Source organism: Ochotona curzoniae, unplaced genomic scaffold (assembly GCF_017591425.1).
Source record: "Ochotona curzoniae isolate NIBS_2020 unplaced genomic scaffold, NIBS_Ocur_1.0 contig_430, whole genome shotgun sequence".
In the NCBI taxonomy this organism is placed as follows: domain Eukaryota; kingdom Metazoa; phylum Chordata; class Mammalia; order Lagomorpha; family Ochotonidae; genus Ochotona; species Ochotona curzoniae.
In genome coordinates this window covers 5,122,800-5,135,663 of record NW_024466219.1, presented here as the reverse complement: position 1 = coordinate 5,135,663, position 12,864 = coordinate 5,122,800, and positions in this window count along the sequence as shown.

Here is a 12,864-nt window from a genome sequence, read left to right as displayed (position 1 = left end):
GTGATAGTAAAAACTTGTCGAAAGTAGTCATGACTTAATAAGAAGTAATTGGCACTTTTCTTTAGAGAGAGAGAGATTTGCATTTTGACAACAGGATAAATCAGGGAAGGCTAAAAGTGTAAAAGGCTTTTGTCACTTTGGAGTCAGACTCTCGGACTCTTCCTAACTGTACTTCCTGCCTGGAAGGAATGTGTGTACCTGACCCCCAGGACACAGCTCCAATTACGACATTCATGTCAGTCCCAGGAATAGACTTCTGTTATTGGCGAGAAATTTAGATTGAGAAGGCAAAGCAGCCATTGCTTCACACTCCTTGCGGACTGCTTATTTCCAAAGTACTTTCTAATCAGCTTCTGTTTTGTGTCCCTGTTACTTCTTGTGCCACTTTGGAGGCTCAGTTGATGAATCAGCTTATGTTTGCCTTTTGATTATTCAAAGTCATTATGTTTCACAAACTGGCCTTTATCAAAGGTAGTATCTTACAAACTGGTTTTTTTATTATTATTATTGTGGAATAAGTAGTTACTGATTTTACAATGACTCCTACGTTGTATTTTCCTTGTCAATCAAGGCTTGGGCAGGGCCTCAGGACTGTGGGACCAGGTCGCTTCAACAGGATGCACAGGAATTAGCTCGTCTCTGGATGTTAAGGTTCTGAGAACAACAAATAAATAGTATGCAAGACTAGAAAAGGACTAGAGGCAAGCAAGCCCAAATCAGGTTGCGTCAGGCTCTGGAGGAAACTGCAAGTAATGGCACACACTTTACCATCCGCATCTGTTTCAGCTTTGTCTATTTTTACTTCATATTCCAATTACAGATTGAGATTTTTAATGTGTAAATTAAATGGATCAAAGTGCCAAAAAGTTGAAATAAAAAAAGTAAATTTCGGATAAAAGAAATGCTAATTTGGTGCATATGGCAACAATGTGGCACATGGTATAATATTCCTTGGGTTGAAAAGGAATTTTATCATGATTGTATTTTGCTATTATTAGCATTTTCATGGGTTTTTCTTTGAAAAAGAAAATATGAGATCCAGCAATGATTATTTGCCAGGTTTTTTCAGCACTTAATTTATGTCAGAAAAATGACCATTATATATGTGCTTTAAGTTTCGTTTAATTTTTAGAAATTATCTATTGATCATTACCTATGAATAAAGACTAATCATTAATCAATTCTGAATTCAAGTTTTTAGTAGTATTTTCTGTGTATTAAAACTTAATAGTTTAGTTAATTTTAGATGTGGATCAACTTTTGACTGTGCCTTATATCAGTTTATAAAATGCTGCTTTCAGGACCTGGCGGCATGGCCTAGCAGCTAAAGTCTTCGCCTTGAAGGAGCCGGGATCCCAAATGGGCACCAGTTCTAATCCCAACAGCCCCACTTCCCATCCAGCTCCCTGCTTGTGGCCTGGGAAGGCAGTTGAGAACAGCTCAAAACTTTGGACCCTGCACCTGTGTGGGATACCCGGAGGAAGTTCCTGGATCCTGGCTTAGGATTGGCACAGCATCGGCCGTTGTAGTCACTTGGGGAGTGAATCATCCGATGATGATCTTCCTCTCTGTCTCTCCTCCTCTCTGTATATCTGACTTTCCAATAAATAAATAAATCTTTAAAAAAAAAATTCTGCTTTCAAATTTCCTTGGTCCTAAATTTCTCTTCTTAACAACCATGTATTGTTCCACACACTGCCAAATATAACTTTGCATGTTCTGTGTTTTGTTCTGAGCTACCAAAATCTGTCCTGATTGAATGTAATAAGTTGGAAATAAACTGAACGGTTACTTTATCTTTGTCGTGTGGAATTTTGCATTTTTGTTTTTTCTCTTTTGCTCTTGAAGTTTTCCTTATTTTTGTCAACCTTTTACCTCACATATGATAACATCTTGAGAAGTCCAAGTTTGACTTGGGGGCTTCAGTTATTTTCCTTGGCTACATGTCCAAACACGAATCCTTCCGTAGGTTTTCTTAGATGGAATGTCCCACGCCATCCCCAGTATACTGCTTTCTTATCCATGCAGCCTCTTTTGTTCTCAGACCCCACTGCGTCTGTTGCTTTTATGACATTTTATCGTGTTCTTGAAATAAGTTTTGTTAGTTTGGTTTTCATACGTCATGAGTCTGTCTTCTGCCTAGAGTCTCCTCCCCAATCCTATTTTTTGGTATTTGCAAAGATAACTCACAGAATCTCTAACAATATCTTGGCTCTTTCAGTTTCAATTGTCCTTTATTCCTTTTTGATAATTTCGTCTCTGAAACTTAAACTATTTCTTGCCATTGCTGATTGGCAAATCCATCAAGTATTAATTCTAAATATATTAGACTCCGATTATTGCTTTATAACTTTTTCTTGACTCTAAATGACACCATTTAAAAGCCTACAACAAGCATTTTGTCCACATAGGAACTTATTCATTTTTCAACCTTCTGGTTTGCTATTTGCATTCTTCCATTTTAGTACACATATCATAGTTTATGGTTGTTCTTATTTCTTTCAAAATAACTTGCCCATATTTTCTTAACAGAAGTTCTGTCCTGAATAACTGCTTGCTTGATAGCTATTCTAGCAATATTAGCATAAATTTAAGAGGAAAACCCAGAAGTGTTCTAAATTCCAATTAAAATCTATGCAGAAAAAAATTAAAAGGCTTTTTAGTGCTGTGTGGCTACTTGCTATACATTCTTAACAAATAACATCTGCAAGATTTCACCTCTGTTTTTTATCTGAATTGTATCTCAATATATTTTTAAAGAACTTAAATATAGTCTAGCCATAGGGAAAATTGCTCAGTATCTAAGGAATAGAAGATTTTATATAACTAGGATAATATCCTTCAAATTAGTGCACAAATATAATGAGATACCTGTAGTAATTTTAGTCAACAGAAACTGACTTGGTGCACTCCCCAAATGGCTGCAACTGCCACAGCTGGATTAGGCCAAAGCGAGTACCCTGAACTTGCAGTAAATGAGCTGAGGGGCCCAGGAACTTGAGTCATCTCTTGCAGATTCCTGGATCAGACATGGAACAGTGAACGCACACCTGGGATGTCAGAATTCCAAGTGAAGGCATAACCTGAAATGCCATAATGCCACATCCAAAATGAGACATTTTAACAATAACGACATGTGTGTTACTTGAGTGAGATAATGAAAAGTAACGCATAAGAAAGCAATGAAAATAATTAGTAATGAGAATAAGCATAAATTTTGCATTCGTGATGACAGATTGCTAATAATGAAGCCATTGAATAGTTTAAAATGAAAAAGTGGTTAACGTTGTAAATGGAACTCATCTATTATCTTTGAATTGTAGAAAACCGAACATGAAGAAATATTTTGAATAAGAAATGATATTAAAGAGAAACCTGAGTGGTGGTTAACTGGTGTGGTAAGATATTGTGAGTAAGCATAATGAAACGGACATATTCGCCTTGCTTGCTAATCTTCCGCTTCAAAGCTAAAGGAAATATCGATTGAACTGAGGAAGATGCTTAATCATAGAGGTACGAGCTTTCCTACAGGAGTGGTGGCTGTGAGTATGCTCTGTAAAAGATCAGAGTTAGTTCCGGAAAGAATTAATGTATGATGAGAGACTGGAAAACACTATGCTTCTGATGATTAGAGATGGTAAAATAAAAGACTATTTGATGATTTATATTTTATTTGTAAGTTTGAGACAGAGATCTTCCATCTGCTGTTCACTGCCCAAATGAGGGAGGCATCTGGGTCTGCTGTCTAGTGGACAGAGGCCAATTACTGAGCGTTTCTGCCTCTCGTGACCAGAAGCACTCTTACATCAGCTGTCCTGCTCCAAATTTTGTCAGAGAACTTGTACACTCAGAAAAGTAAGGCGTTAGCCTCTCATTTATGAGCTTATTTAAATAAAGACAAGGCACTTCAAATTAAGAAATTGATAAAGGACTGCCAATATCATGTTTACTCAAAATGTGATTTTGCAATCCAAGTTGCATTTCCCATGAAATATGAAAACTAAAAAAGAAAAATTTGTTCCACACTAAGTATAAAGGAAAATTATCACTACTTAAATAATCAGAAATAAAATATAGCTAGTGATTTTATTAGTTGACTCTTTTCTGGCTAAAGTATTATGGGCATAATCCCAGGGAAGGTAAGATATGTTGCTTCAAAGGACTGGTTGATCATTGTTCATTAAAGAAAATAAAGTGAGAACAGTGGCTTTTCAAGTCAGAGGAAAACGACTCATCAGTTTTGGTAACTGCTGCTGTCTCAGCTGAGTAATCATTTCAAGGAAAACAAGGGAAGAATCTTACACTGCGCAGGCCTTGTATACCTGTGTGCACGCACATACAACAGATTAACTGCAGCTTTACATTTACAATGAAAATCCATCTGTGAGGAAAAAGAGCATAGCCCTGACAGCTAGGGGAATGCTAAGCAAGAGCAAGATCTCAATAGCACTGTAAGACGTTGCAGTCCAGCAAAGCTGATAATTAGGATATTTACAACTCAGATGGGATCGAGTTGGGATCCAAGTTGAGATTGGCTCAGCTCCAGCTGTTTTGGACACCTGGAGAGTGAACCGTCCTATGGAAGATCTTCTTCTTTGTCTTTCCTCTTCTTTGTACATTCCATTTTTCAATAAAAATAAATACATCTTTAAAAAAAAAAAAAGAAAAGAAACCTTGATTCATAGCATGATCAATGTTGGCAGGACTTTGATGAGAGTTTAAGCTGCAGGCTGGAATGCAAATGTTGCATGTCGGAATGCTTGACTCTGATTCAGGCTCTGCTCCAGATTGACAGCTGCCAATCAGATTCTGGCAACTAGCAGTGCTGGGTTTGCTAGTCCATCCCTACTATAGGGGACGCCTAAACTAAGTCTCGATTTCTCAATGTTGGTTCAGCTAGCTGTTGCTGGCATTGGGGGAAAAGCAACATCACATTAGAGCTTTTATTTATGTTTGTCTCTCAAATGACTTTTAAAAAATCCTGATAAACAGGTGTCTAATTTGTGTGTGTGTGTGTACTTCTGAGTGAGTTGTAAGTACATGCAAAAATGAGTGCATGCATTTTTTGAAAGCATTATTGGAAAAACGTTTGTAAGACATTTGACAAAAAATATAATAAGTTAAAATTTATTTATTGTGTACTATATTTAAAGAGAAAGAGAGAAACGTTGTGTAAGATTTGGTCCAGATTTTTATATTGATTACTACTCATGTATCAAGAAGGCAATGGCTACCATTCTTCTTAAAAAATGTGTTTTTGCTATTTTTCTGTTTCTTGTAACGAGCAATAACTACTCTAAGTTTGAACATGAACAGCATTTGGAACAAAGACAAAAGAGAAACAGTTGTAATTACTGAAATGATATGAGTAAACGTGAGCGCATTTACGTGTGGAGTGAGTGGAAGTAGGCTTAAGGACACAGAGAACTTGTCAGTTATAGTGGGAGAGAACCAGTTTACTCCCAGACTGTTTGGAACGCCTAATTATTTATTGGAACTTTGCCGTGGGGTGGTTTTGTTACCGTTGTGTTACTGTAGGCTCTTGTTTGTTTTGGTTTTGATGTGCTATTTAAAATTCACTAAATAATTTGATAATGGATTTACGAAAAAATCAATGTATATGTTTCAGAAAATGGCTGCTATGACTCTCATGTACAGATATAATGTAACAGAAAAATACACACCAGCAAGACCAAGTGAGAGACAAGACCAGTTGCCCCTGTCTGGGAGATGTTAAAGATACTGTTTGCAGTATAAATTAGTCTCTTATCAGATGAAACAATTTGCCTTGCCAAGACAAACTGCCTTGTATTTTCTTAAAAACGTCTTCATTCAAGTCTTATAACTCAGCTAGTACCTGGATTTTCGTACTGTGTTTGGCAGCCATACCACTACTACGGTTTTTTAAACTAACGCTTAACAGTGAAAATTCAAAACAGTTTTGTCTTTGAAATTTGTTGATAGTATTCTGTGGCAATTTGGTGAAGGAATATAAAGTCAACTCATGAGGAAGAAAGAAACTGAGTCATTTAATCTTCTTATACTAATAATTGCAGGCCAAGATAATTCTTCACACTCCATGCACCCTGTTCTTTCACCTGGCTAGGGTTAGACATCCTTGAGTAATTCAGGAAAATGAAGTTTATAACATAATAGGCTTCTGTCTGTGGACAAACTGTGTCCTTTCATTTCACCTTTCAATGAGTAGTATATGTCTTTTTATTTACATTATCAAATGGTTAATGTAGTACTACACTTGGAAGAGTCATGCATATTTTTTTCCTAACTTATATTAAGAATATGTTCAGAATCTGGTGCATAAATGAGGGCTATTGAAGAGTTTTCAGGATTGGTGCCTTGGCACAATAGATTAAGATTACACCTTTTGCGCTGGCATTCTATCTGGATGTCAGTTTGAATCCTTGCTGCTCCGTTTCCATCCAGCTCCCTGTTTTTGGTCTGAGAAAGCAGAGGTGGACGTCCCAGGCGCCCGGGACCCAGCACCCATGTGGGAAACCCTGTCTAGGCTCCTGGCTTCTGGTTTTGGATTGGCTCAGCTCCTGCCGTTGCAGTCATGTGGAGAGTGAACCAGCAGATTGGAAGATCTCTCTTTATGTAACTGTCTTTCAAATAAGAATAAAATACGCTTCATGTGAAAAAAATTATGTTCATGAATTATAATGCACAAGGGCGACAAATCAAAAAAATTTTAATATTTATAAAAACTATTAAGTATGTATTGAATTAGATAATCCTACTGATTTGCATACAAAACATAAACCTTCTTTTGGTACGAAAAATATTTATTTTACAAAGAGTAAAAAACGCTTCCATGCTTCTCCATACAAAAATGGAAAAATGACATCTGGTATACAGAATGATTACAAATATATTCATTCACATCTTAATAACTACATAGAAGAACAGCAAGTGTTTAAAAATACACCTCATTTTTACAAGCAGCGTGTGTCAGTGACAATAGTAACACAGCAAGGGAATGAGTGCTTTCAAAGTTTGTTATTGTATCAAGACTTCTCAGGAAGCTTGAAATTGCACTTTCCTACAGTTTGTCTCCACATAAGGCAGGGCAGCTGCTTGCTCTTGCAGCACCACACTCAAGATCATGTTCAATGAAATGGGCCCCTTTTCAAGACATCGATGCCTGAAAAGCAAGCCCAGCCTTGACAACACCAGCGCCCTTCTCAGCAGAGGATGGTGTCCGTCAGGTTTCCTAAGGCACAGATGCACATCAGCGTATCCGTAATTCAGGACAGCTCCATGCAGAAGACTTCTGTGACTGGCTGTGCTTTCCCTTGCTTGTGCAAGCTCTGTCTGAGGCACAGTAGTCTAGGCATTTGATGAATAAGTTGATGTGAGAAACTTAATATTCTGCAGATTTATTTTCAGTACTAAAAAGAACAAGTCAGATTATGAATTAACCTGCAAGTAAATGGGAATTTGCTATTTGACTATAAGATAATGAGAAATATTTATAGAGCTTTTTGAATTTTCTCGCATTCTCATGCTGCAAACACTGTACCTACGCGCCTTAAATGGACGCTACCGACTGTATTCATATGGAAATTCTTACAAGTCAGATAAATAAAATAGCAGAAAATTGTGTTGCTTTTTATACTTTATTTGAACAATAATATCAAAAAGGCAGTATTTTCTCACTGTGGGAACACATTTGAATCTTATATTTAATAGCCTGTTGGAAAAAATGGGAAGATTTTGTATAAGTTTCATCTTGATATGAAAACTTAGTATTGATTTGGAAGTTTTTTTTTTCATTGTCCTACGGATACAAAGCCTGTATGTACTGATTAATGTGACTAAAGCGCTAGACCAAACCCTGAGAAATATTGGTCTAGAGAGGAAAGTGTTGGGCTGAACTGATATTTAATTATTGAGATATGATGAAAAAAAGCTAGCTGCATTCCTTCAGCCGTTTTTAACGTCGCTCTCAGAAACACTAGTCTAGGCTTTATCTTTGAAGGGGAAAGAATTGATTTCAATGTATTTGTCATTTTCTACTTATACACATCCCATCCAGCAAAGTATGGTATGTATGTTCAGTCATGTGTTATTCAAGTGCCCTGTTAGGTACCTTATATTTGGGCTTACATGCTTTTCTCATAAAAATACTGAAAATAGATTTAAATTGTATCTTATGCATGAGAAGCTGAAGTTCAAATGATTAAACAAATTACCTAAGAACCGATTCTTTTAGCTATATCCCTTTATAAAATTAACTCATCTTTTGTTATTCCATGATACACTTCCATAGACTCCAGAATTTCCTTTCTCCACTCTCCAAATTTCTCACCCCTTCCTATTGATTTCTCCCATGTCAAATTATATTAAGGTTCTTAAAACAAAGATGGCAGGAACAGGTAGTTAGCCTAGCAATTAAAAACGTGGTTAATCAGAGCCAGAGCAGTGGTTTGTAAGTTAATCCTCTGCCTACTGTATCAGCATCCCATACGGGTATGGGTTTGTGTCCTGGCTGCTTCATCTCTGACTCAGCTCCTGGTTAACGAGCTGGGAAAGCAGCAAATGCTGGGCCCAGTCCCTGTAGCCAGTGGAAGTTCTTCACTCCTGGCTTCGATCGGGTTGGCTCAGCCTCAGCACTGCGGCCATGTAGGGAATGAACCAGAAGATGGAAGTATTTCTCTGTCCTCGCCTCGATATAATTCTTTTAAATAAAGTAAACAAACTATTTTTTTTTTAATTTCATGGGACAGTTCATCTTAACAAATTTACCATATATATTTTCTATTAAAATTCCTATGCCTTCTGTGTTTCCTCCGGGTTTGATTCCCAGCTCTTGCTTTGTCCCCACATTTCTGCCACATACACCGTGAGAGATGGTAGGTGAAAGCTTAGGGAGCTGAGTCTGCTACCCACAGAGAGTCAGGAGACCTCAGCTCCTGGCCTCAGCCTCACCCAACCCTGCCTGTTTCAGGCCTTTGTGAAGAAAACTGATGGGCAGAAATTCTGTTTACCTGCATCTGTATCTACCTCTTCATTTCAGATGCGTAATTCAGAGCTGAGGACCCGGTGCAATAGCTTAGTGACTAAAGTCCTCGCCTTGTATGTGCTGGGATCCTATATGGACACTGGTTCATTTTCCGCCTGCTCTACTTCCCATGCAGCTCACTGATTGTGGCCTGGGAAAGCAATAGAAGAAGTCTTGGGACCCTGCACCCACATGGGAAACCTGGAAGAAGCTCCTGCCTCCTTGCTTCGGATGGACTCAGCTCTGACCATTGAGGCCACGTGGGGAGAGAACCAGAGGATGGAAGGTCTTTCTTTTGATCTCTCTTTCTCTCTGTAAATTTGATTTTCCAATGAAAGAATAAACAAATTTTAAAAGAAAAAAATCATAGCTGAGCTTATTCTAAATGGGAAATTTATAGGTTGTATAATGAATGGAGAATAATTAAATGGGTACAATGTATACTGGACAAGGTTGCAAACTAGTTTTCATTACGTCATTGTTACTTAAGATGCCCATAGGGACCCCGAATCCTTGTTGGGACAGCTATTACAGAGAAGAAAGTGTGAAACAAATTCCATCCATTAAGATTAAGAGAAAAGAAACATTTCCCCTCCCTAGGTTATAAATGTAGGAAATAAAGAAATCTTCCAATGGAAGTAGCAAATATAACTTATGGATTTTCAAAATGTTCTTTTCAGAATGAAACTTGGCTTTAATTTCCACTTTCCACAAACTTTTTGTAATACCCTTGTATGATTACAATACCAATGTATCTTTTTTTTCTTAATACCAATGTATCTTAAGTTGGAACTGTGGCTCAAATTTAAATCCAGAGTAACATTTCTGAAAAACAGAAAGTCCTACATTCCAGCTATCTCAGATAACTGAATAAAGCAAGCAACATTCAACTCCAAACAGACAGAAATCTTCTCTAGGTGAATTTGTTGATGAAATAAATCCCTAGAAAATGGTCTATAAGCACAATACTGACATATGAGTCTATCCAAAGCCAGGAACCAACAACTAAGAACTTCTTTCAGGTCTCCTATGTGAGTTAGGGGCTCACTGACTTTAAGCTCCCACTGCTGTCCTCCCAACCATGAGCAGGGAGCTGCATCAGAAGTGGTGTAGCCAGAACATGAACTGTGTCTATGGATGCTGTGCTACAGGCGGAGGATTAACCTGACCCACCACTGAGCTGAGCCCATAGTGGAAACAACATAGCATAATCACTAGATACATAACCCTGCCCATAACTGGATTACACTCCAGTACAGCATATTTCAGACTTATGAATTGTTTAAAATGACTAAGTTTATTACAATTTATGAAAACAGCAAGAGGATTCTAACTGCAATTGGAACCAGGCATTATCTGGTATTCACAATGATATTTTAAGGTGTCAGAGGGACACATCAATACCCTTGATTAGAAACAAATAAAAACCAAGAAAAAAAACCTGAACACTGTACCCGGATGTTGTCTCTCACTTAACAACAGTAAGATCTGATCAAATCTCTAACTTTATTGTGCTTGTTCTAAGATTTCACCAACGGTTGCCAAAATATAGAGATAAAAGTCTATTTAATTTTCCTAAAATTGATTATTGTAGTCTTAGAGCAGAATTAAATGATTCTTAATTTCTAGGAAATTATGAATTCTGACAGATCCTGTCATAATTCATGTTAAGAGTTGGTTACTGAAATTTTTATGAATGCTTATAAAGAAAAACCTAGTGTAAGTGCTGCAGACCAATAACTGTGACAGCTCTAGTCTGCCACATGCCTGGCGTGTTGTAGTTGAAGGGTAGATCATCCACAGCTCTGGCTCCATCCTGCTTGCATTAGGCACAGATCTAACCATACCTCGGCCAGCACAGATACCAGGTGGGCAACATTAAGTTTCCCTCAATTCTAATATAATATGCTTAGATTTATATAGATGATAGTGTAGGTGGATTAGGGAGAGAGCGGGACAAGGAAAGTGAGGACAGGATGAGTAGAAAGTGGATAATATATTTATTCATGAAACACCCACAGCTGCCGACATTAGGATGGCGACATGATTTCACAGAAGAGCAATTCTCAAATGTTCATTTGCTGTAATTCTCTCAACTGTCCTTTCCACCTCCTCCTTTCAACGATTCTTGTCAGGTATGGTTGTATTGATTCAGCAGACATCTACCATATGCAAGCATTCGTTGAGCAATCTGTAAGGATTTGAGACAATAAACTAATCATATTTTCTTTCAAAAATCTTGCATTCTGTGTTTTAGGTGGAGCTTAACCAGCGTTGGTAGACAGGAAGTCACTCCGCAATGCTCCTGCCTAATTTTCAAAATGAAGCATATATGTAATATGAGAGTGACACCTAAAAGGAAAGCCATTGTTTTGGACATAGACAAAGAACTTACCAATTGTGTGTCCTTCGAAAAATATACAAAATCTGTGAAGCCCAATAGGAATTTTGTGCAACAAACTGAAATAGCATCAGTCCAAAACCTCTGTTAGGCATTCATTCGTATCCAGTGCATATTCTGTTCATTTGTGTGCAGGATCCCAAGGCTTTGGGCCGAGCTCTACTGCTTTCCCAGGCCACAAGCAGGGAGCTGGATGGGAAGAGGGGTTGCCAGGGTAAGAACTGGCACCCATGTGGGATGCCGGTGTGTTCTAGGCGAGGACTTTAGCCACTAGGCCATGGCACTGGGCCCCTCCTGCTGACATTTATGTACTTGGCAATTGTAATTGCCCCGGTCTCCTTCTAGACCTCCAAAATATCCTGCTGGACTAAATTGAATTCAAAATATAAAGACTTAAAATGCCTCTCCAATTTTTAAAAGTTTTAAATTGACACCATTACTCTCCGACATAATTCAATAGGTTGTTTCTTTTATCAAATGTATATGACAGCTTTGTTTTTGAGATATCATCTCTTGAATAGGAGAGTCATTGCCACATAATTTTAAAATAAACATATCTCTGTAATAATTCTTTTTGCTTATTATAATGCTCCAGTAGAACTTCTGTCCTCATTATATAATAATTTCTGATTGAACTGGTAACAAAAATTCCAAGAAAATGTGATTATCTGATTTTAATAGCTTTTCATTGTAGATATCATTGTACATATTTTTCAAGATATTATCAAGGTAACCGATTTTTATCTATGTTGTTATTGTGGTCATCACTTCCAATACTTTCCTAAAATACAAAAGATATTCTGTTGAATATTAGAAAGAAACTCTATTGTTTAATTTATAAACCTAGACTCAGCAAAATAAGGATAGTCATTTGGATAAAATGTGAAGGTTCTTGCCATAACAATAAGGGTCCTTCCTCTTAATAAACTGGGAGCTGAGCAGAGGGAGACGTAAAGGATGAGTCTGGCTAAAGAGAAGTGACTGGAAAGCTTCAGCTTTCTGTGCAAGATTCCTGCACAGTCCCTCTGTTACCAGCTTCACTACAACCTCCATCCCTTGGCACGCATCACACAACCAATGCTTTTGCTCTCATTTCCTACCAGTAAGCTTTTGTATTTGTTCATCTCATGTATTTTAGAAAAAAAAAAACTCAAGGTAATAGTTTATGACTTCTAAAAGTTACATGAAAGTTATGTCAGAATCCATAAGTTAAGTTTTACTGCAACACATTGGTAATTATTGACTCAATAACATCTCTGACTGTAGACTTCAGCTTTAGTGTTGAGTAGCTGTGGTGGAGAGTATGTGGCTTGCAGGTCTGAAATGTTTGCTGCTACGTTTGCATAAGAAGGTTTTAAATATAAGCAGGAGTAAGGATCTGACTGTGCCCTCTGTGGATGCTATTTGACTTGTGAAATAGAATCAAGCTTACGCAGACTAC